The sequence below is a fragment of the Sylvia atricapilla genome, chromosome 2 (genome assembly GCF_009819655.1).
Source record: "Sylvia atricapilla isolate bSylAtr1 chromosome 2, bSylAtr1.pri, whole genome shotgun sequence".
Taxonomy (NCBI): Eukaryota; Metazoa; Chordata; class Aves; order Passeriformes; family Sylviidae; genus Sylvia; species Sylvia atricapilla.
In genome coordinates this window covers 3,182,834-3,208,346 of record NC_089141.1, presented here as the reverse complement: position 1 = coordinate 3,208,346, position 25,513 = coordinate 3,182,834, and the positions used below count along the sequence as shown (strand labels likewise).

The window sequence follows — 25,513 nt, the reverse complement described above, 5'->3', positions numbered from 1 at the left end:
CGCCCGCGGGGCGCGGCGCTGGCTTCCCGTGTTTACTGCCCGGCAGGGGCTGCGCGGATGCGCTGCTGCCTCCCGCAACTTCTGGCTCGCTGTGCTGTGGCCTCTGAATGAAACTCGCCCAACTCGGCCGAGTAAGTTATGGGGGGCGGCTCGGGGCGCGCCGGGCCCGGGCCGAGCCCGCACCCCGCTGCCCCGCGGCGCTGCCCACTGCAGGCGTAGTTTACTCTCGCGGCGCTGCCCGGGCGGCCAATGGACAGCGGCTGCCGGCGCTGTGGCCGGCACGGCTCCGCGCCGCCCCGGGCGGCCCCCGCTCCCTGCCCCGCTCCGGCACCGCCGGGGGCTCCGCGAACCCCGCGAGGGGCAGCGCGGCGATCTTTGTGTGAGTGTGTGCGGGGAGTGTGTGCGCCGGCGGCTCCCTCGCGGGCCGCGGGTGTAACGGCAGCGCTGAGTGGCCGGCGGGCCCGTCGCTCAGCGCGTCGGCCAATGGCGGGGCGCCTTATATCGCGGGGAGTGTTGTGGCGCTGCCCGGGTTGCATGGCTCTGTGTGGAGCCGCGTTCCGCGGGCGCCGAGGCGGAGGGGTTGCGCTGCGAGCCGCGTCCGGCCCAGCGGCGCGGTGCGCGCCCCGCCGAGGTGAGTGCCCCGGCCCGCCGACCCGCTCCGGGCAGGCGGAGATGGGCAGCGGCGGGCAGGGAGGGCGAGAGAGAGAGGGAGAGATGGGGAGAGGGGTGCCCTCGCCCCACGCTTTACGGTCCGCGCCCCAGCGGCGGGGCAGCCCCCCGCGCCCCTCCTGCGGCGCTGGAGGACGGGAGGGAGGCGCGGAGCTTTCCCTGCCCGGCGCGGCGGCTGCCGCGGCTCCCAGTCACTTTTCCTCGCTCTCGCCAGCCCTGCCTTCGTTTTGAAAGTTTGGGCAGCGGAGGACGGGTGGGTTGGTGCCTCCAGCCCTCCGCCCGGCCGGGAGGGCAGAGGTGACTGGGGGTGTTTGACGGCGAGGGGGCCGAGGGATCGCGGTACAGCGCAGGGCATTTAAAACACCAGCGAGCCGAGCCCGAGAGGCGGCGGGGGTAGGCCAGCCAGTGCCAGGCTGCGTTTGAAACCAGGCACCTCTCGCCGCCACAGAGAGAGGCAAGAGCAGCGGCGGAGAGAGGAAGGGGAAGGAGGGCGAGGAGGAGGAGGGATGGCCACCGGCCGCCGCTCGGTGCGTGCCTCCGGGGGGACTTGACAGGGAAATCGCGGCAGACAGAAACGAAACTTCATCCCGAGGGGCGGCGAGGCGCGGGGGAGAGTGCGCGGATCGGTATCGGCTGCCGCCGGCCTGGGGGGTTCCGCGCCGCCGCCGCCGCCGGGAGAAGGGGCGGCGGGGGGGAGGAAGATATAAAACCGGAGAGGGGAAGCCACCGATCCAGCGGCCCCACGGGGAGCGGGAGGAAAAACCCCGGCGCCGACCCCGACAACAACAGCGGCGGCCGGGCTCGGCCGGAGAGTTGGGCTGTGCGTTTTCCGGTAGTCATCGGCGATGCACCCGGGGCGGCGGCGGCCCCGGTGGGCAGCGGGGGGGCCGGGCGGGCGGCCCTGCCGGAGTTTCGCGTGGATGCGGGATTATGTTGTGTCAATAAGTTTAAGGTGGAGAGGGAGAAAGGGAGGGAGGAAGGCGGGCGGGGGCCGGGGGGAGGTGGCGGCAGGCCTCGGCCGCGCGAAGTCCTATTTCTGAAGGTAAGTTGTGACATTGGGTGGTCGCGATGACAGAAAACTTGGCGAGGGGCGCCTTGGGGAGGGGGCGGCCGCCTCGGGGGGGTCTCTCTCGGCCGCCGAGAGCCGGATGGGTGCTCGGCTGTTATTTGCTGCTGCGAGATCGGGTCGCTGGTAAATTACAGAAAGCAGCCCTCCTCCTCCTCCTCCCCCCCGCTCCCCGCCAGGCGCTTCGCTCTTCCTCCTCTCGGGTTTATTTGCAATGTATGAAACTTGCATGGCTGTGAGGAGAGCCGATCCAGTGTGGGTTTGCGAGGAGGAGGAGGAGGAGGAGGACGGGGAAGGAAAGGGTTGGAGGCAGGGGAGAAGGAGGCAGTCGCGTTAATCCCGGGCGCCGCACGGCAGCAGGTTTGCGTTAGGAATATCGGTGGCAGCCCGCTGCCGCCGCTGAATGAGGAAGGTAAAACGAAGCGATGCGAGAGCCACCGAGGCGACATGCACGGCGGCGGGGCGAGAGGCACCGGCAGGCGGCTGCCCGCCCCCTCCCTCCCTGCCTGCTGCCTCCTCCCTCCCTCCCCGCCGGGGCGGGGAAGGACCGTGCCCGGGTCTCCCCCGCTCGCCGCCAGCCGAGCCGGGGGGCCGCGGGGCTTTAACCGTGTGCGGGGCGGATTCGCCACTTTTTCCGGGGGAGGCCCGCGGTTAAAAGTTTTCTGCGGAGGTGAGTGTGTGCGGGGAGGCCGGGGCGCCGCCAGGCCGGCGGTGGTCACTCGGGCCTGGGGCGCCGAAACCATTGCCCGTCCTGCTGGTGACACGTCCAAGTCCCGCAGCCCGGCGGGGCGACCGAGGGGCCCGGCTCGGCCGCCGGGGCAGGGACGGGGTGCCGGTCTCCATGTGGGCTCTCCCGGCGGCGGCACCTCCTCGCCGGTGGCAGCGGCGGCGGCAGCAGCGGGATCATCGCCCGGGCCCGCGGGGAGGAGGAGGGGAGCAGCAGGGAGGTGTTCGCTGCCAGCCTGCCTCGCCGGAGCCCGCCGGGGAGGGCAGCTGGGAGGGCCGGGGAGCCCCCCGCGCCGCCGCCCCTTCCCTGCGCGCCCGCCCGCCCCCAAAGGTGTTGTGCAGACTTTTCCCCCGGGAGGGTGAGATTTATGCGCTGCATTATTGCTCCTCTCCTCCCCCCTCAAAGCAAGATGGACTCTCTCGTCTCTCTCTCTCACTCACTCTCTCCCTCGCTCTCGTTCTCTCCCCCTCTCCCTGTGTCTTGTCAGCCTTCAAGATCGACATTTTGTAACTAGGATGCAAACTTGACGGTGACCGGGGGCGGGGGGCGCGGGTTGGGGAGGGGGGGGAGACCGGGGAAAACCCTGGGTCAACGGCGGTCTTTCTCCATATTTAATACCTTTTCTTTCCACCCCAGCCCGGAGCCCGGATTCCGGTGGCCCTACACTTTGCAGGGGCGGGGGTGGGCGGAGGGCGGGCGGCGGCTGCGAGCGGCGCCCGGGGGTCGCTCCCCGCGGGCTGCGGTGGCGGAGGGGCGGCCGCAGCGCTCCGGGCGGCTCGGGGGGCAGCGGGCATTACCTGCGGCTGGGCTCCAGCCTTTCCGTCGCTCTGTGTCTTTTCTCCCGGGTGGATCTCGTACCTGCGGTCTGATGGCTTATTCTTCTTGTTAAATTATTTTTATTTTTTTTTTTTTTTGGCGTTGTTTGGCTTGTCCACGCGCGGGGATTGATCGCTGACTTGTGTAAGTTGCCGGGGGTGTTATTGTTATGTATGCCTCCTTGCAGATGGTGGTCAACTTTCTGTCTTTTATGTTGATAATACATGCGAGCGTTACTGTGAGTGCAAGTAAATAATTACGTGATGCATCCCTGTGTGTATGTATATGTGTCTGTGCGCGCTCATAAACATGCATCCGTGTGACAGAGAGAGAGAGAGAGGAAAAATAACCCACCCTGCTGATGCACACTCAGATGATTTGCTCCATTTGCCCACTCCTAATGCCCTCTAAAGACATGATGCATCTTTTGTTTGCTCCCTACGGTTTCCTGCGACTGTCATCTTGTTTTAGTGACAACTTAGCTGGGATGGGGGTGAGGTGGAGGCAAGTTTCAAGTTTTGGGATCTCTCCTCTTGTTGGCGATGTGCTGAGTTGCAATATTGTAAAATCATGGTGTGCTGATGATGTGCCTTTATTTGATACTTTATAGGTCACTATCACATGACAAAGGCTTTGAGACAGCTTCATCTTCGTCTGTCTGTAATTTCCATTTGCCTTCCTGGGTAAGTATGTAAACTGTACACGTGAAAAAAGAACTTGGTTGTTGATAAGATAGAGGTCCTCGTGCTGCCACTTTTTGTGAGGAAGATGCTTGTTCTGGTTTTAGCACCTCAGAAAACATGTCTTCTCCAGATGGTAATAACTACTGCTAGAATACAAAGTTTGTATGTAGAGATATCTCCAAGTAACCTGGGAATTAAAAGGCTGTGCATATGCAGAGCTCTCTTCACTTATTTTTTTTTCTAGTGTTTTTTTTTTTTTTTCTTTTTGCTTCCCTTAAACTTTGTCAAGATAATCATCTGATTGACTTAAGGTGAAAGTTTTAAACCAAACTAACATTGCAGTATGCAAAGTACAACACACAGGTGGAAAATTTAATGAGTGTGTAAAGTCATTTTAAAATGCAGTGGTAGAAAAGTATGAGAATGTAAACTGAGTAGGTAATTAGAAAACTCTGGAGGTCAAGTATCAGTGAGGAGTTTAGCAGAACTGTAATGCTGCTGCAACAGGAGTTTGTTCAGTTTTAACACTTAAACTGAGAGCTCATTAGGATTCCATCCATGCCCTTTCTGGGTTACTGTTTTTTCTTTCGGCATTGATGAATGCAGATACCAATCAATTTGAAATATGTATCTTAGTGACTAATTTGCTCGTATTCCTAAGCTTTCAGGTACACAACAGTGAGTTTTTTTAATCTATGTGCTGGGAAAAGTTACAATAACTTTTAAAGGATTTGACACCTTTTAAGCTGAAGTGGAAGTGGTAGTTTAAAGAAGAGGTTTTGAATTTTTGGTGTCATATTTATAGATGATATAAAATGAGTGGCACTTAGAGCACCTCTCGTACAATTGCCCGTGGTGTCACTGACCTGTGTTTGGCCCAAAGTGGGAAGTGGAAGGCAGCATTTCTTCTTGGTACTATTCTGCTCATAATTAAAAACAAAAGAAGACATGTATTTGGGGTGAGCTTAGTCCTCATAAATGCAAATGATGAATAACATACTTTTGACCTTTTGCAGGCAGTGTGTAGCAGACATAGGATAAGTGATGGTCCCAAACATGCTGACTTGAAGGGGGCTGTTGGGAGCAAGTGTTCTGGTGTGATATTATGACCACAAAGCTAGTGTTAAGGCTTGGATAACCACTGTGGGCAGTTGGTTTGAAAGGAGAATTCTGCTGTTCTCCAGTTTCTGCAGATTTACACACAAATTTCAGGTTTTTGGATTTTGTGTGCAGTGTGGTTGGTATGTGCAGGTCCCAGAGTATAAACACCAAATTCAATTACTGAATTTTTTTTATGACAGACTAGTTGTGTAGGAGAATACTGCTTTTGGGTTTATAGCATTACTGGCAAGGATCGTGTTCTGTGAAGGGTAATTGGTGCAACGATGTTTTCCGAGTAAAAATGCATCTGGAAATTCAAAACTGGCAGATAGGCTTCAAAACGTTGATCAGGGCTGAATACAAATGTACTGATTTCTGAACTTAATTTTCAGTGATTTCAGGTAAGAGTCACACACAAGTGCTGTAAGTGCTATAGACATTTTCTTTATTTCGACTAATAGTAAAAGATACTGAACAAGAATAGCTCAGAGACCTTGACTCAGGTCTTTTGGATGTGTGGAATGTTGGTCTCACAGTGAAGTGGTGATCATAACCTTCCCACACTTGGAGAGGAGTGGACCTTGGTTTGTACATAGTGCTAAATGTATGTTTCACCTAGTGTGTGTCTCACCTGATGTTGCACTGGCTTGAGCAAAGAAAAGCGTAGGGTATCTCTTTTACTAAAAGGCACAATAGGAGCTTTAGAGGAAGAGAAGAAATACATTTCCTTGTAGCTCACAAAAAAGACAGTGGAAATAATGTGCCTAGTTAATGTGAGAATAGAGATTTCCTTAGATTTGTCCATTAGTAGCCATCTCAATTGACTTTAGGGAGATTTTATTTTGGTAAAAGGGAAGATTTCTTTTGTTACATAGTCCTCACTAAAGTACCTGTTCATGAATGGATTTTAGTCATTGAGTCTTGATGCAGAGAAATCCTGTTTTGCCTGGAGAGTGCCAATGCAGGGCTGGTGTGTCACAAGATAGAAGGTGATGAACTGATTAGCAAGGAGCCTTGTGGGTGCTTCAAAAATGGGCCCAAGCTCCCAAAAGTTTGTTGCACACTACTGTCCGTCTTGGTACAGCAAGCTCATAAACCATGTCAAGCAGGCACGTAATTTAGCAGAAAGGTAGCTGGTTTCTGTATGGAGGTAAACTCAGAGTATTTAATAGGCCAGCCCTAGACACTTTTGAGTTTTTTGGGGGCTGCTTGCTGTAAGCTCATTGCCTGCAAAACTTCCATTGGCTTCAGCAGGAGGTTTATTTGGGAAAGGAGTGTAGGAGTGGATGGTGAGAGGAATTTGTCCATGTTTATTTTTCCCTTCAAGGATGTAAACCTTTCTCTTTCATAGATGTTGTGTGAATAATTAAAGATATTAAATGTCAGTTTTCCACATAAAACATCAGAAATAATCATGCCATTATTTTATAACTAACGTTTTTCCTGTTCGTCCGGAATGCTCTAAAGACACTTTGTTCATAAATTAGTTGTTCAGTAGCTGGCAATCCTGTAAGCACGTGAATATCTTGAAGCAGATGACAGGTCTTGTTAAATTCACTGGTGTGATTGCTCACATTCAGAGCCTAAAGTTCTCCCAGGTTGCTGTTGTTCGTGGTCTGTGTGCTGAGGATGCGCTGTGTCTCTGGAGCTCATGGACATGGCATTAGGCAGGGCAGTCTTTGGCACAGAGCTGGGGAAAGGGTGCTGTGAAGAGAGGAGATCCTGACTGGGTGAGCTGGGACGAGGTGCCCTTCCACCACATGTGATAGTGGAAAAGGTAAGGTTGGTGAGAGCTGTGGTGTGCGAGACTCTGCTGTGATGTGACATTTGTAAATGTACCTGTGGTGAAATTTGGACACCTGGGAGGTGAGACACTGCTTCTCTTTCAAAAGTACATGGCTTGTGTAATGTTCAGGTCCCCTTCTTCATCTGAAGGTGACTCCTTAGTGGAGGAAGGTACTATAAATTAAAATTGGAACTGAACTGAAACTCTCATTTTAATATTTGAGTGTGTTGCAGGCTGTCTCTGTGAGCTCTGGCAAGTGATGTAGTCAAAACCAGAAGCTGCTTTCCAAGTCAGACTTCCTGTGTCCTGTCGGGGGGATGGCCTGCTGTAGCCACCAGTGGAATCAGCAGCACAGCTTTGGCCTGCTGGTGACTTCCAAGGTTTAAATTGCTTCAGAAGCATAGCCATGTGTCCCTTGGTCACTTTGATTGGGGAGTGACAGTACTTCCCTGCATCATTAAATCATGTGGTGCCTATATATTGGGTCAGTTTTCATAAGTTTCTCAAAGCAGTGTAGATACACTTGTAGCTTACTGTAAACTTTATAATTGATGTTTTTGTTATTACCTAGGGATCTATAAAGCTGGATTGAACTCATAATCATATGTATTTCAAAATATTCTTGAGAAGAAGTAGTTTAAAGTCATCCTTCGTACTTCTACAGTATTAAATTTCTTTTGCTTCTACCATGTTTCTCCCTTTCCTGGGGTATTATTGCCAGAAGCTTTTTCATTCTGTTTCATGTCAAAACATTATTAGGACTTACTTCCTTTTTATTATTTTGTTTTTATTTTTTTAAGATCACGAATGATACAGTGTTTCTGTCTGAGAGTAGTGGGGTGAGTGTGGTCCTGGTGGACATGGGAATTTCACAGAAGAGTCCTATGGCTGTCACCCTTCTTGATAGTTTCAGAAGGGGTAAAATCTGAATCAGTCTAAAGATTATTCCAAATTTAAGGATGGCTTGATGGGCTGTTGTTTTGCATGGCTCAAAAAAACCTCCAACAACACATACTATTTTCTCAATAATAATGATATTATTATTAATTGGCAGTTGTAGGCCTTGCCTTACGTATGTACTTCTGTCCTGTCTGGTGAAGTACACAAGCCATACTGTAATCACACACCTCAAGATGAGGAACAATCTCTTTTTTTTTTTTTTCCCCTGTTTTAGGCATCTGAGATGAAAAGCTGTGAAGGAGCGTAGGCTTGCTTGCAGTCTATTAGCAGGTTGGCATTAGCAAGGAGTGGAATAAAATCTGCATCTGACTCCTTAGTTTTGTGTCCTTTCCCTTGGTGTATGCTACTGCTCTGAAGCTTTCTTGGTAAGGGCCTGCCTTGAGATGTGAGTAGTCTCACTGAATTCTGTGCCACTTGGACATCTTCTGCCAATACTCCACTTTCATTCATAATGCTGCTTAAAAAAAACCCAAACACCTTCAGAACGGTGTGAAGTTACTGGTTTACAATTTGGTTATGTTTTTTGACAAGGCAGTGTAAAGTAGGAGAGTTTACTTAAGAGCTTTTGCCAGTAAACATGGTATTTAAACTGCTGTTTATTGCAGTATTTATTACCCCTACTTATTTAATACTAACTTTGTAAAGTTAATGCAAGGAAGAAAATGATTCCTCAGAGTGAAGTTTTAAAAATGCGATTAATATGAAATAATTCTTCACAATTAAATTATTTTTTTCATATTCAGAATCTAATGCAAAATGACAACTGATTTTCTTGTAAAACATGAAATTGACAGAAGCAACTGCTTTGCCACTTTCTAAGTATTGTGATGAATAGGGCAACTTGCTCACTGAACTTTTATTTCTAGAGACAGTAAACATATGTAAGATTTTCAGGCTTGCTGTTTACTGGTGTTTTGTTACTTAAAATAAAAATCTGATGTAAAAATTGGAGTTGTATTTGGGGAGTCAAGGAGTCAAGCACACTTTACTTAATGCCTGGGTGTAGACCGATTTGTAGTATTCTCACAATAGTAGCAGCATTTTATTATTTCTAATATTTACAAATTTAATTACCTATAAAATGAATCAACAAAGAGGAAAAGCATGGTTTTGACACTTTCCAGTGTTCGTGCCTTTTCCTTTATAGCAGGCAAATGCATAATGTAATAGCAAGTCCTTATGAGCGTGGACAATTCAGCATGTGAAAATAAACTAGCTTCAGGCATATCTGAGTACAAAGAAACCTAGTACAACAACATTTCAATTTTTAGTGAGGGGAAGGAAAGTTAACAAGATTTTATGAGGCTACACTAAGAAAATCAGTTGCTTAGGAAGCATGGAATTTTTATTGTCAGAAATCTTCCACGTGGGTGTCTCTATATAAGAGATTTTATAAAATGTAGCAAATGCTGAAAGTAAGAAGCAGCATTTTATTGACCCTTAATGTCACAGAGCCTCATTCAGCAAAGATAAAAATAATTCAGTGGACTTGCACAATATGGGATCTATGGAACTTAATGCAAGTGGAAGCTCTCTTGACAAGAAGCTTATCAAGTCCTGTCTACACCTTCCCTTTCTGAGGGAAAGTGGGAAGGTGTTTTCCCTCTGGCTGTGTGGTGTTTTGTTTGGGGGTTTATGACATTCTCTTTCTGAAAGGCATTATGTGTGTAGGAAATTGTGTGCTTTGAGACATTGTGGAATGTCCCTAACTGCGTTCTTGGCTTTGGGATCACTCTTCTCTTACACAGTTGTAGAAACAGGAAGATTTCTGCCCCCCTCATTCCTGGGAGGGGCCTTGTGCTGTGCTTGGGAAGCCCCGAGGTCCCTGTGGTGGACTAGGGCACACACATTAAAGGTTGCTCCTGGGTTCTGTTGATGAGAACTGAGCTGGCCCGTGGCAGGATTCGGGTGGGGAGGTCTAAAGCGTGGTCCTGTGCCACTGGTGAGCTGGGTCAAGGGTTGGTGACTGTTCTGTGCTGCTCAGGGTCAGGTAGTGCTTGATGGCTTTCAACCAGTACCTTTCAGATCTTCCTCCAGTATGTTTTTTCTGCTGGTTACATAAGGACTTTTAAAGTTAAACCTTGTTAGAAGTTGTCTGTCCTTTTATTTGGAGCATTTGTTTTTCATTTGTACTCATGCCTTGTCAAGAGGTACCCAGCAATGGCAGTGGGGAAAGCATGTCACACAGTAGTAGTTAGGATGATGTCTCTTGCAGTGGAATAGTACATCTTCCCTCCGCAGCCCTGCGTTCTTCTGTGAGACAAATAACTCTGTTTTTGTCTATGTGAGAGAATGCATTGTTTTGTGGTTGCCAAAGCAATATTTAAGAGAGACTTCATGAGAAATTTTGAAGTGAAGCTGGATAAAGAAAACATAAGGTGAGAATGGGAGGAGTGAGGGAGGACTTGATTTCTTACCTCATTTCATTTTTGTGATTGGCCGTGTTTGGGTTTGCTTTCCCTAAGTGATGCTCTCTGAGCCACATCCTGCCTAAGTGAGCTACAGTTAGAAACACCATGCTGACTTATGAGGTGAAGTACAGGAACATCAGTTCCACTTGATCTCATGGCTGAAGAGCCCAATCCTGCAGTTACAACTGTGCAGGTGAATTCCTGAGCAAAAAGGGGTGCAAACAATGTCCACCCCTTTGCAGGTCTGCTGGGTGAAGTTCCTGGTGTCCTGTAAGTCCTCAGGAAAGCTGCAGATTTCACATTATTCTTAAGTTATTGATGTGCAGATTGTCCTGCCAGGGACTGGCACCTGTTGTACTCACAAGCCTACAGACCATCCCTGACCTGATGGTGAGCCATGTAGGAAGAGCTGGGAATAGAGAGAGACATTGCTGAGACAAGCTGAGTTCCTGTAAATGGAAAGAGGGTGGAAGAGCATGTAGTGTGAGAATGCCATTTGGTGGATGATAAGTCTTCTGGCATGTAAGCCATTTTGTTCAAGTATGTTTGCTTCACAAGTTGCCTGTCTGTCTAGGGAAAGGAAGCATTCTGATATACTGCAAATCGATGGTCAGAGATAGATTTGGAAAAAAGTGCCGTTTTCACTTCTGCTTCATTGGTATGTCTGTCTTCAGTTGTTCTTTCTCCTTGCAAAAGGTTTCTTTATATCCAAATTTCGTGTTGAGTAGTGTGAACTTCCTGCCTAGCTCAGTTCTACTCAGTGTTCCGTGCCACAAACTTGTGAGTTCTATGCTTTAGCTGCTGTTTGAACATATGTGTAATTCTTTTTCTTATTTAAGTTTCTTTGTTTGTATTCCCTCTAATTTGTTTGAGATGGTCTTTCATACTTTGTGTTAAACATCAATCTTCAAGTGCTCATAATGTATTTTGAAACAAGTATGCAAAATTGCAGTGTGATCCTGCACTGATTACAGAACTATAGCATATGAATTAATAAGAAAATAAAACCAGCATAATTAATTTCCAGCTGCTTTTGGAGAAACAGAGGTGTTCATAAGGGGAAATTTGGTGTGTGCAAATTAAGGAATGACAAAGCTAGTAGCAAATATATTAATGCAGGCAATTATTCACAATTTACTTCCTCTGTTGTGTAGATTAAAAATGTGTTTTAGTGCTAAAAGAGTAAGCAGAAGCTCTCGGGCTATTATTTTAAAATTGTTGGACTAAATAAAGAGCACAAGTGTCAGAAGTAGAGGAAAGGAAGTTTTTAACTTTATTTCTTAGTATGGAAGACCTTATTTAAGGGAAGTAAATGACAGATAACTAAATGTAATGATCGAATTTGTCCATTTCTCATTACTGTGAGATTCCCATTAATATGAGAAAATTGCCTCTGTGTGTGTGTAAAACAATTTTTGAGTGCTAAGTATTTTCCTTTCATCTCTCGTGTGTGCTCGTGCTCATCGGTCTCGCGTCAACACCAAAGCAGCAGAAGGTAAATGAAGTCCATGGTTAAAAGTGACCCAGGCAGAATCTCACACTGTGAGGGCCCTCGCCGTGGTTTGGTCCTTCAGAGTCCTTTGGAGGAAGCTGTGGAAAGAGTCTGGATACTCAGTTGCTGGTTTTGAAATCACCTAGTTTGCTGCTACTCAGGCCTGGCCTGTTGTTCAGGTAGGAGGTCCAAACAAAGCTTTGGGTCTGTGTGCCTGCGACGTGGTCCTGGGTTTTATTTGTAAAGGGAGATCCTGCCCTCCTGAGAGACGTGTCCAGAGGAAATGGATTATTTATTTCTGTAGTGAAGTGGACTCTCGAGGATGTCCCTGTCGAGCTGTTTCGCCATGCCACGTGCTGATGGGGCCGAAGTGAGTGAGAGGATGCTGGAGTGCATGGAGGGAAGCACGAGAGAAAACTGACCAGATACCGTGTTTTGTCCTAGAAGGTTCTGCTGGTTTCTCTGCCACGGCTGATGTGATTTCTGTGTGCAGTCTTGCTTTCCTGGATGGGCCCACAGGGCTGCGTTTGACGTTTTGTTACTCTTCACAGAAAGAAGGAAATCAGAATGGGAGGTGAGGTTGTCATCACAGACATCCCCATGCAGTGGGTTACATGAGAGAAGGGCACAGTTCAGATCTACGGTGGGGACACTATGTGTTCTCTTATTCAAGGATCCTAAAGGGAAAAAACCAAATTATCTTTGATTGGGGGATGGTGTTTTGTGGAGCTCTGATAGGCTTTGCAGAGATTGAGTAGGGCTGAAGGAGAGAGTGGGGGCAGGCACACTGAGAGCAGGGAGGGTTTTATGCCTCTATTCCTGGCCCTTGTGAGCCCCTCTGTATGTACGCTCACGTGTCTGCTGCCCTGGCATTCCAGTTATACCTATTGAACTGATTTAAATCGGGATTTTGCTCAGTAAACACTTGGTTTAAATTGGTGCTTATAATCTCATTTTGCTTGGGTATTTTTGTGTTTTCAGGAGCAGTCTGTATTGGTAGATAATCATTAAAATATGATGCTAAATTTAGCCTTTACACTAAATTAGACACTACTTCTTTTTTATTTCAGAGGGTGCACTGTATACCTGCACACTTTATAAGTGGTTTCATGGCCTATGTGCATTTATCTGGACTGCAACTCTTAAGGAAGTTTTTATTTAGGACGTTGCAAATTATGCCTTTTTTAAATTGTGGCCTTTAAAAATGCCCTACTTAATAAAATTACACTCATACACAAACACACAAGTAAATGCAAATAGATTTTGCATTTACAATAAGAGTAAAGTATTACTCCTAGTAAGGTAACTGATTTTGCTTAACCGAATGCGAGCTTTTGGAACTAACAGAACTCAAACTTCTTGTTTTCTTAGGAGAGAAGGAAAACAAGTAATCTTACTGTTTCAATTCTCAGTTAGTTTCCCGGCTTTACAGGAAGTGCCATTAAGTGACTTATGGAGCAAAGTCTCTGCAGATGCAATGGAAGGTGTTAGTTTCAGGTAACTTAGTTCTGAACCTAATACTTGTTCTTGGTACTTCAAGGAAGACTTACCTGTTGAGTATTTGAGCTTTGTTTACAGTTTTGACATCAAACATTTGCAATTTATTTTAATTTATTATAAATTGAGTTACATAATATTACAGTGGAATTTAACACTGGTTTGTAATAATTGAAAGGCAAATTGCAATTAGGTATTTTTTTCTTGAAATACATGTACAACAATAATTTCTGAAATGTGGATATGATTTCTTCATTCAGAAAGAGTTCATTTGTAACAGTATCTGTTTCTGTTAAGCAGAATATATATTTTTAGATTACTTTTGCATCTACTATCTGGTTCCTGTTTGCAATAGCAGATGCCTTGGGCAGTATCTTCTGCCATCAAGGAATGCAGAGTAGCTCACTAGGTAATACTGTTATTAATATTTTTCCTTTTATTGTTTGTTTGTTTGTGGGTGCTAGACCTCTCTGTAGCTTCTAAAAGATAGAGATCAACAGATCTCTGTTTACACAGATACACACTTAACATTAAAAATTTTAATTATTTTAAAATTGTTGTTACTATCTTTCCTTTTGACTGTGTGGTCTGCGATTGTGACCTTAATGGTTGAGGGGGTGCTTTGCAACATCCAGGAAGGAATCTAGCACTGCTGGTGAGAGAAAGCAAAACATGAAACCATGTTGTTACTGCATGCTGCATGTATTGCTGATGTATTAGAGGGAAAAGAAATAGAGGGGGAAAAAAATGGCATATAGCAACTCTGGGGCTGATACAAATTCTAACCCCCACCCTATTAAAATGTTAATAGCATCTGAGCAGTCAAAGAGCTTGATAACATGTATTGACTCTGCAGCTCCAGGTGTTTTTTCTGCAGCAGGGGAACTGTGTAGCAGTATTTGTGACCATTAAGGAATGCAGAGTTAGACCTCAGGTAGGAGAAGAGTTGTGCTCAGAAATGCAGAGTGTACCTGAGGCCTGGTACAGTTACACAAACTGTGTACAAATGCAGTTTTGCCCCTGCTACCCAAAAAGGAGTTGCACACTTCAATAAGTGGTTTTATGGCCTTCACTCCCTGGTGCAAGCATAGGTTTCACAATTCTGTCTTTGCCCTGTTTTTCTGTATTCTTTTGTACCAATGTGTAGGGTACTCAAAGTCTCAGCAGTTATTTTGGTCTAGTAGAACTAAATATGATAAGATTAGAAAACTGAATAGAAATCAGGAAAATTGAAGCAAAGGTTGAAATGTTATTGCGGGTTGCAAATGTTTAAAATGGTAAGTTTTTATAAAGAAACAAAGAGAAAGCCTTCCTTTAAAAATTGAAACAGGAGAATTACTGTGTATTTCTTACTCTTAAGAGAACAAGCCAAAGTAAGATGAATCACTCATCCTGAAAGGGTTGTCGTTTTCATTTTCACGTACATTTGATTTGAGATAAGTAAGAAAACAGCATAGTCACATATTTAGGTAACTTTTTTGATAGGAGCTGTTTATTGCTGAAGAATTCATGTTTTTAACTGCTCTAAAACAATTAGGGTTTTTTTAACGTAAGTGTTCCAGCAGAATGCTTTATTTCTCACCTGCTGTGCTGCTGTTGTAACACTCTGCCTAGGAAAACTGCATCCAGCTCTGGGATCCCCAATATAATAAAGGCATTTCTGTTGGAGCAAGTCCAGAGGAGGGATATGCAGTTGATCAGGGGTGCAGCACCTTTCCTATGAGAGCACACAGAGGTGAGATTTTTCAACCTGGAAAAGATACATGGCTCTAGGAAGACCTTGTAGCAGCTTTCCAGTACCTCATGTGGCCTATGAGAGAGATGGAAAGGGATTTTTCACAAGAGCAGGTAGTGACAGGACAAGAGGGAATGGCTTCAAACTGAAAGAGAGTAGGTTTAGATTACATATTAGGAAGAAATTCTTAACTGTGATGGGATGACTGCACAGGCTGCCCAGAGAAGCTGTGGATGCCCACAAGATGTGGAAGAGTAAAAGGCCAGGCTGAATGGGGCTTGAGCAACCTGGTCTAGTTGAAGGTGTCCCTGCCCATGGCTGGGGAGTTTAAATTAGATGACCTTTAAGGTCCCTTCCAACCCAAAGCATTCTGTGATTCTAGAATGTGGCTGATTTTATAATTACTGCATTTTCATAGGATTGAATTATTCTTGTCCTAACTTGCTTCTTCCTCCCCACGCCTCCCCTTAGACATGTGAAATGTTGAGCCTTTCTTTCCCTTCAGAAAATAAGTATTGGAGCCAAGATTTTATCAGGAGAGTTGGTATCTTTGACAGTGTTCTGTCTGTCAAAGTGTTCTCAGAGGAACCTGTTATATGTGCTTAGCAGTATTCTCTTGCTAGGTTACATTGAAATGGGCTACTGGTCAGGCTAAAAAATCTGGGTGTAAAATTCACTTTGTTCTGAAAAGAGAGTTGGGGTGAGCTTGTGCAATTCCACTGAGGCTGCTGGACAGAATTTGGTTGTGTTAGTCTGGGGGATTGTGGCAAAACCAGTTAGGAGAAGAATGCTTTTAAAGCATTGCTGAAACTACATCAGTAGCACTTGATCAGAAGAATGAGGCACCCTCACTCCTTTTTATTTTTTACTGTGGGGTAGGGGAAGAGGTGGCAGTGTGTAATGGTGGTAGTATCCCATCATTGCAGTTAAAACTCACTTTTTTCTCTGGAGAGTTAGAGAAGTCTCAGATGGATGAATTTACTGAAGTAAGCAACCAGCAGTGCATATTTAGATGATGGGCCAGTCTTTTAGTTGTTGTGGTTTTTTTTTTTTTTTTTTTGGAACAATTTTAAACTGAGGAAACAGAAGCATTTCTGCTAGTCCTGAACCAGAGTAGTGTCTCTGCCAATCAGTATGCTTTCATGATGGCCCTAGCCAAGCACAGAGGGAGTGGAAAAGCAGGTGCACTGTCTTAACCTGAGCACTCCAAGTTTCTGTAGGGTAAACTGCAGAGGAATGTCCTTTGCAAAGTATCATACATGTTGTGCACTGTCTGCAGAACAGATTCTGTTGCCTTCCCAAGTACTTCTCCCACACACCAAAAGTGATGGGGGCAGCTTACCATATGTGTGATTTCCCCCAGCTCCCATTCAAAAAAGAGCTGTACAGGAGCCCAGGAGCTGCACACCATTAGGTGTAATCACTGTCATGCTGACTTCAGTGAGAATTTTGTTACAGACTTCAATGGAAATAAAGATTTTGTTACAGGTCAGAATTTATGGACCTCGTTGAAGTTTCTTGAGGGACCTTCTGTACTTTACCAGTATAATGACACTGGTGGATCGGCATGAATTTCCGAGTTTTACAAATGTGGTAGAAAGTGTGTGGTAGCCTTGGCTTAAAGGTAGAATGTGCCACCACAGCCTTTCCAGCTACAGAGACCAAATAAGCAGTTTCACTGTTTACAAACTTAGGCTGCTGATAGCTTCTTCCTGTGTAAAATGTGCAGTTTCTGGAGGAAAACCTCATTAGTGTGTAGCAGGGCAGAAAGCTGAGAAGAGTTGTCCACGTTTGTTGGTTGGGTTTTTTGTTAGTTCTGTCAGGGTGAAATGGCAGCTGCATTAATTGTAGTTGTGTGACAATAGTTGGGGAAAATTTTACACTGAGGCTCATTTTTGTTTGCTTGTGAAGATGTAGAAAAATACTTTCCTCTGCTTCTTTCTCTGGAGAGGTGGACTTCAGGTCCATCCTACCAGAGAAATAAAAACAATTCACTTTCTAAACTGGTATATAACAAAATCTTTTACGAGTGTTTACTGTAGAGCACAGATAGTGTTGTCATTTGTATATTTTGTATTTTGTTAAGCAGCTTGTTTTTAGGATGTAATAACATTTTACTCTTCTGCTGTGTGGTTTTGCAGGCATCAACTAACTACACTTTATAAGCATTTCAGCACCAGTGCTACCCACTCCCATTTTGCAGATTGCAGAGTAGACTCAGGGATATTCAGGTAGGACCAGATGACTGGTGGCAGAATCAAGTACAAAATTCCTAAACTTCCTGCAGGTTCTTATATGACTGTTAAACTTACTACACCTCTTTGTTACTAAAGTATCTGCCCAGTGCACATTACTTTCTGATATTGGTTGGTGAAAAAATGATGGTGAACTGTTTTTTACCTGTCAATTTCTAGCTTACTGGCTGAGTACTTGTGAACTTAGAGACTTGAAAAATGTGTTCTCATCCAAGTTCAATTCAGGATTCTTCCTCCACCTCTAAGAGCCTGTGCTGCCTGATAGGAAAATACTCTTGCAGGTCAGAGCTTTTGGGTCTGGTCTTTTGTTCTCTCAAGCCAAGGTCTCTTCTTAATATAGTGCTATGTGAACATTACCCTCTGTTCTTCCTAATTCTCAGAAAATTACTTTTGCAAGGATACGTAGGCATGATTTTTTGTTGTACAAGATGTATGAAGGTGACAGAAGCATATTTGTGCTGGTTCTAAGAATGACCGAAAATGTCTTATTGCTCAGAAGGACTTAGTAAAGTCAGGCTTTGTCTCTACCTACATGTTTCAGTGTTTTCAGTTCAGTTCTTCAGCCAGAGCTTCTTCCTCTAAGGGTTGGCACAAGTGGCTTGGAAGGAAGTCAGCATTGTGGCAGTGTGAGGTTCTTTGGAGTACTCTGTAATTCAGGTGCCAAGTTTGAACTTGCAGTTTCGTACTGGGTCAGTAACAAGCAAGTCTAGTGACCATCTTTCAAAACAGATAAGACTGAGAATCCATGGATCTTGTGCTTTTGCTTCTTAGGCTGATGCTGTTCAGAACTGTGGACTTGTGTGCATCTAGGGTTTTAAATAACTTCTGTTTTCTCAGTTGGTACACAGTCTTGAGCATACCAGAATCTCATTTACAGAGAACTCTTAATATCTTGTTCATCTGATTTCAAATCCGGCTATCTGTATGCTATACTGTGAATCTGTAGATCCCAAAGAAGTTACGTCCCATCCTTGCTTTACAGTTCAGCCAGCACTATCAAGTTTTTTAACTGCTGACCTTTTTTCAAATGTGAACAAATTTGCATCTTTCGGACTGAGTTTTTTCCTCTGTTGGGCTTATCCTTAGGGCAGGGGCCTTGCAGGGTTATTCTGGTAATTCTGTCTGCAAGAAAAAGCCAAAAACCCCAAAACAACTGAAGAACAAATTCTAAAAAAAACCCCAGCAAAACAAAAAATGAGAAAACAGCCTATAGATTTTAAGGAGCTTGTCCTGAAGAATGCTGGTCCTGCTTGTTGTCAAATAATTGATTTTTATTTCACAAATACAACAGTTTTTTGTTCCATTCATTTTTAAGAATTGTGCTTCAGTTGTGAAGAGCACAAAGATCTTTATATACTTGATTATTTTAGGACCCAGTCCTGCAATGCCTCTGTCATAGCAGTCTCCTTGAGCTATTGCAGTTGCAGCATTGACGCCGTACATGCAGCAAATCTTACAGGGGCCTGATCCTGCTCTGAGCCATTTTGGCACAGATCCTTGGGCACGTGCACAGTTCTGGGTAAGCCCTTGTGGGCTGGCATCAATGAAACCATGGTGAAGATGGATCTGATTGTGTATTCCGGTTTATGAAGCAGCAAAGTTCCTCTTGGAAAGCTCCTAAAGTGGGCTAGGTACAGAAGTTTGTACAGTCTGTAACCTGGGTGATTTTTAGGGGTGTTTCTCAAGAAATAAGTCAATTAAATTCAGATCTTTCCTCTTGTCTTCTTGAAATGTAAGGCTAAACAGTTGACAGTGAAAGTAGATCAATAAGAATAGAGATAAAATAAAAAACAGAAGGAGCAAGTGGCCCTGTAGAGTTTGGTTTGTTTTGTGGGTTTTTGTTTGTTTTAAAATACTTGTTTCTCCAGTAAGTACACGAATAAAGTAATTAATTTATGTAACTTCTTGGAAGGTTCCCTCAACAAAAGTTTGCAAAAGTCAAATAATGTTTTTGTAGAAAAAATAAATATTCCGAGAAAATGTAAAACAAATCTTATCCTGACAGCTAGGCAGTAGTGTTTCAGATGGGAACCAGGCTCGAGCCATGTCGTGACTCTTCCTTGACCTGGACCAGATGGTTGCCTCCTTGGAGAACTCAAAACTTTAAGCAAAGTTAGTGGTGGTCAGTTTTTGCTGTTGGTGTTCAGAATAATGTGCAATACATTCAGGAAGAACTGAAAAATCATCAGGTACTTTTCAGTCTGCTGCTGCTTGGGAGTCCTGCATTGTCAGGTCCGACTGAGTTACACTTACTTAGGAGAGTGTGTCTAGTCAGGATATGAGAAGTGTGTTTATGGTTCCACTGCTTTGAAAGCATCGTGAAGAATAAGGTGCTGGTACTCTCTCTGGTACTACAGTTAGACTGCCATGGGCATGCAGACATGCAGAAAGTTAGCTCAGGGATCCCTTCTGCTGGATTAATAACACTGCAGAATATAGGACTATTAGATAAAGAAAACGAAAATAAAAAGATATGGCATGATGTGTTTCACTTGCATCAAAATAGAATTTCTTACAAGGTCCTAGTGTTCACTTCTTATACTTTTTGGTGTTATTGAGACCTGCAGCAGGTGTTGGATCTGATCCATGCTGTTGCTAGAGCATGCTATTTCTTTTTCTCTGTTAGCCAGGGACTGAAGGTGGCTCTTCGATACATGTCTGCAGCTACAGTGAGACTAGCGTAACATCAGGGTGCTCCAGAGAGGGAAAAATCTAAAGCAAATAAGTTCTGGGTAAGGAGGTGTCTGTATTCCTAACACCCACAGTGAGACAGAGAATAGTGGTGCCCGTCCTGTCCATGCAAGGTGCTGGCTGTGTTGGGGTCAGGTAGAATATGTCTGATTCTCCCATCATCCAGACTGATGACGACTCTAGAGCTCCCTACCAGTTTGTCTGTCTGGATTTTCTGCAGTGGAGATTTGGATGGGCAAGGACAGCTGTGAGAGGAGCAGATTGGTGCCTTCCAGTCAGTCAGGGCACTGATGTACCTCAGTCTGTGAGAGATTCTCAGTGTTGCAGCTGAGGTATGGTCAGAGATTGAGTTTTGAAAAACTCAAAACCTGTGAGTTTTGCCTTGTAAGTTGTGTGGCCGCTAGGACCTTAAGAATAGAGATAAGGGGTTGTGTGTGAGGGAATATGATGGCTGTCAGAGACAACCTCACTTCTGAAGTTACCAGGGAAGCTAGTGAGATCCTGAAACTTTTTATTAAAGAACATACAATTTATGTTCCTTAGGTATGCTGTTCCAGTTGATTCATAGCCTGACATTTTTGTTATCGTTTGAGTCTTGAGCAAAAGTTCATTCTGTTTATGGATTAAAAAAGATACTCCAGCTGTATTTCCTTTGGCTATGGATCTGTAATTATTGTTCTCTAGTCCATTTATGAACCACTAAAGGCCTTTAGTTGAGATGATCTGCTTTTGACATCAGGAAGATCTGTTCCTGTTTCAAGTCCGTTGACAGATTTTTCTTTAGCAGAAAGAAGTTCCTAGGAGTTAAGTTTGCTACAGCTGGCATCCAGTACAAAGCATGATAGATGTCCCAAGTTTACTGAAGCAGTTGTGGGATGATTGGGGGGGAAGAAGTGCTCCCTAACTGGTCTTGCATTTTTGTGCATCTGTAACAGATCACTCGACTCCAAGAATAGACAGGAGCAGGTTTGGTGAGGTTGTTGATCAGGTTCTTGGAGTCACATCATCTGCAATCCTCTGTGCTCTTTCAGTTTTGGTATTGGAGCAGCAGAAGTTTCGCTTAAATAAAAAGAGAACCTCATCTCTGCCCAGTGATAGTGGCTACTGTTGTCTTCTGCACTGCCACAAAGGAGGTGTGACAAATTATGTGTTAGAGGAGCAGTAGACAACGTGTAAGACGTGAGGATGAGGATCCATGCATCTTCACCTCCTTGTTAGTATGGTGAAAAAGTCCTTCTAGCCCAACTGTCTTATTCTTTGGAGAGCTTGACTCATTCATTAAGTTGGCCATGTATGGCAAAGGTGGGGCTGGATGAGGAGAGGAGAAACATAAAACAGGAAGTCAAATTGCTGTTAAAAAGTAAATACATGTAATCGGGCTTTTGGGAGAACTAGACATGTTATCACCATATAAAGAGTTAGGCCTATATGCAGTTCTTTATGAGACTGAGGTTATTATTTGGTTTCAAAATTGCACCTGAATGCAAGGATTTTCAGTCTAAACTTGTATTATTTCTGTGTGGAATCTGTTTGGAACATATGAAATTTGCTAGTGGTGACAAGTATTTGATCACAGTGTTATTTTAAACTTGGACAGATCAGCTTCCAAAACTTAGGATTCTTGACAGATATTTAAATATTTAAAACACCCTCCATAAGATTACTAAATCCAGCAGTTCAACTGTATAAACAATGCTAGGGATAATGAAGCAGAAAATACTCAAAATAGCTACCTTCTCCATAAGTGTTTCTTTCTTATTTCAACATTCACCAGGGTGAATCACAAGAAAAAGTAACTCCCAAATGTTTGTTTGTTTTAACTCACTAGTTTACTGATGATCCAAGCTTTCAGGGAAACCCATGAAGTCCCACAAGGTGGCAGGAGCTAACTGTTCTATACTAGACCATTATGTGATCTGAAGGAAAATAAAGGTAATAAACTCATTTTGCTAGTGGCATGCATTCAGGTCATAAGGCAGTTAGGCCAGAATTTCAAAACCCCACCTTTGTGTTTTAGACTTCTGAATAATTTTGGCAAATGAACAAGATTCTGTCTTACTTCCACACAGAAAATTCAAGCATTCTTTGTCAACAGAACAGGACCTTTATTTTCAGTAGGTGGTGGTAATTTGCTTATGATGTGCATTGTCACTGTAAGTGGAGAACAGGGATGAATCCATTCAGGAACTTGGTGATGAATGAGGGTCACAGTTTAACAAATTGGCAGTGAGCATCTTTAACTTGTAAATTCCCATTGACATTGTAGGAATGCTGGTCATGAGGTGGGACAAAGGGCTGAGCAACTGCAGGAGCGAAGGAATTCTCTGCTGCTTCAGTGATATTCTCTGCTGCAGAGATATTTTACTTTTAAACTCAAGTATCAAAATGTTGTTAAAAGTATCAGAATGGGGGAATTATTTGCAATAATTGAAATAGCTTATCCTGACTAATGAGACAGTGTTGGCTCGTGTATAGAACATAATGCTCATTTTTTTCCCCCAGTGCCCCAATCTACATTTAGGTTGCTGGAATTCTTATTCCACTTTTTTTTTGTTTCCATGTACCTGGTGATGGGTCAGCACTTTGCTGAAACATTCTGTGATCAGGATGTAAAGCACAGCAAAAGACCAAGGGGGTTAATCAAATATGTCTCCTCGAAAGCATGATTTGAGACTTGTGATTATACCTCCATGCTTGCTTAACCTTGCACTTTGAGTTCCAAGGCTTATTTTTTAAAAAATCTCTCTGCCCTGCCTTAGAAATCTATGTACTTGAGGGTTTTAGTTGACAGAAGTAACACTGAAAGAAACAGTGATAAGATGAAGTGATTATCTCTGATTCAGTGGACCACAGAGTGTTGGTTTGAGGCTTACAATTTTTTTTTTGATTTGTGTTTAGAGATTTTATTTTAAATTAGCTGATGTCTTTTTTTTTTTTTTTTTTTTTTTTTTTTTTTTTTTTTTTTTTTTTTTTTTTTTTTTTGTGAATGAGAGGACAAATATGTATATTAACCTGGGTATGTTTGGGAATGTGAACAGTGCTGCTTATGTGGACAGACAATGCAATTCAGTAGGACTAAGGTGAAACAGATTAGGTGGCTTTCTTAATCAGTAGACAGACACTAGGAGTAAAAGTAATTCAACTCCCATAAGAAATTTAAAATTCCATGCCACTTGGTGTCAATTGCTTGTCATGATCTCGAAAAGGTTTCTAAGCCTGTGTTATTGGGATATCTCTAATAGCCATATAAGGTGAATAAAGTGAAAATCCTTCCACACCTGCTATGAAATGGTATTGATGGAAGGAACTTGCTAAACAGTTGATTTTAAGTGTTCTTGACTTACAGACCTGTTGCACTAGTGCATGTTGCCCAGTAAAGCACCTGCTGTCACCTCACTAGTGACAGGGATGGTGGGACAAGACTGAGATGAGTGTTCTCAGGCAGCTGCCACAAACAGACAGCATAAACCATGATCCTGTCAAAATATGCAAGCTTCAGAAGCATTTATTTCTATACCCCTATTTGCAGGAATGCTTGAAATTTAGAAAAATCTTTGGGTTTAGAGCTGACATGAGTAATTTTAGTGGCTGCAGTCAGATGATACTTATAATTTCAAAGTGAGAATTCAGTGATTTTCAATGGTTATACCTTTCATTTGCCTCTAATTTGAAAGAAATTCTAGTTCTTACGTAAACATCCTAAAATAATGTTTAGAAAGTAATTTTCAAGAATTCAGCATTTGATGAGTGTACTAGTGAAATTTGTTCAATGCAATTGAAAAGGTGCATGATTTACAGTGATGTATCAGTAGGATCAGGAAGTCTCAGGTGTGGATTATTGAGTAATTGTTGCTTATTGAAACAAGCCAGGCTGTATCTGTCATTTCTTCTGTTTGAAATTTGCAGTCACACAAGTGAGATAGATGCCTTGCATCCGTTGCAGCCCAGAAGCACTGGGTCACTTATGCTGATGTGGAATACTTGAGAAAAACCCTCCATGTGTGTATGTAAATATGATGAAAAAAAGTCAGTTTCAGAATTTAAGATGGGACATCATGTGTTACTGTGATGTCTGTGTTCAACAGTGTTAAATGTGGACCTTCATGTGACTTGCAGAGAGTTTGCTACTGCTGCCTGTTCAGCCCACTATGTCAGAGTAAAGTTTGATTCTTATGTTTCTTTATGCTCAAAAAGTCAGCGATCATGATAATACCAGGGTTAGAAAGAGTAGTGCAAGCAACTCATTTTAATTTGACCATACAGTCAATACAGAAAAAGGCTCTGGAGTGTATGGTGACATATATACTTTTGGGCAAAGGAGTAGCTTTCCCAGTGGATGCTAGGGAATGGTGTTTCTCAGCAGTGGCAAATAAATGATCATGAGAGATACCAGCTTCATGGTGTACTTAAAATTGTTATACTGAACTGGGAGGCTTATTAAAGGTTATTGAATAGTTTGGCAATTGCTGTATAACTCCAAATTAATCACAGTATTACTATAGAGGAAAGAGGTGGAAGATGAAGTTGACTGCACAGGGTATGTCCCCCTCTAACACAGCTATCTCTTTTTCCCTATCTGCCAAACCCTGTCTTAAACGCCTCGACTGTTTGCTGGCTGTGGTTAATTCAGGGACAATTGGAGTTGCCCCATCCACCAGATTTCCTGCTGAGGTGCTGAGTGCTTTTTTTCTTCTCTGTGACCAACTTGGGAATGCAGGGCATCACTGGTCTCTGGTAAATGCCCAACTCAAAAAGGAGTCCAGCCAGACAAATGGGCAAATGTATGCTGCTTGTTTAGGAACTAATAGAATAAGAATCTGTGCATCCCTCACAAGTCTGATTTTAGGGATTTTGAGGTCTAGAGAGTTGGCTGTGCAGCACGCGGGGTCTTTTAAAGAAAAAGTGGAGAGATTCTTTATTATCGACTTTTTGGAAACAGCTTGTTAAAATGTAGCATTTAAAAATACATATTGATAAAACCTGGCATCATCTCAAATCTTAAGACTATGTCTCTACATGGTTTTGTGGTTACCCAAGGATTCTTTCATTTGCAGAACAAGTATCAGAAGGGGAGAAGGGGTTTGGCAGTGACAGCATGGAGCTCTGTGTGCTCTAGTTTAACTTGCATTGAGTAAGGGGAGCTTAGATCAGACAGGGGCTGGGCTGGGCTGCTGCACTTGGAGTTCCTGGTACTTGATTAGTTGGTTTAAATCAGGTTGCTGTGTCTAGGAACTCCCAAAACTATTGAGTCTCTGGGGCCAGTCACTGACTGTTGGGGCTGGTGGGACAAGGACATGTCCTGGACATTCCTGCAAGAGGCAGGATCTGGTTAGGCTGCAGTAACAGCTATCCCTGTGCTAGGAGGTTGCAAATCCTGTTTATGGATTTCTTTCAGAGCACTGGATGTTGAAAACAGTACTTTCTCTTGGGAAATGATTATTCAATTAACTGGGTATTTATTTTGATAATAAGTTTTGTTGTTGTTGAAAGTGAAAACTAGATGAGGATAAGATCTGCTTATTAGAAGGCTTGTTCTTGTGTTTTGTAGGAGTGAGGGAGGCAGGGGAGGATGAGCTTACTGCCTTTGGTGCTTGGGGTAGAATCTTCGTCGTTATTCTGCCCAT

At 44.1% G+C, this 25,513-nt stretch overlaps 2 protein-coding genes across 9 annotated transcripts in view; one reads left to right on the top strand and one right to left on the bottom strand.

Moving 5' to 3' along the window:
- The window catches only part of MYH15 (myosin heavy chain 15), a 468,786-nt gene that overhangs the window by 196,355 nt on the left and 246,918 nt on the right, over window positions 1-25,513 (bottom strand). The gene's annotated exons all lie outside the window — the stretch shown is intronic.
- BBX (BBX high mobility group box domain containing) overlaps window positions 540-25,513 on the top strand; it is a 139,695-nt gene continuing 114,721 nt past the window's right edge. For 5 of the 8 annotated variants that reach the window (XM_066340673.1, XM_066340670.1, XM_066340672.1 and 2 more), the window contains exon 1: window positions 3,889-3,961. The gene's annotated coding sequence lies outside the window, so the exon portion shown is untranslated. Of the gene's footprint in view, window positions 632-1,179; window positions 1,197-2,389; window positions 2,406-3,888; window positions 3,962-25,513 lie in introns of those variants that run through there. The other 3 variants (XM_066340676.1, XM_066340675.1, XM_066340677.1) reach the window with 3 other exon arrangements.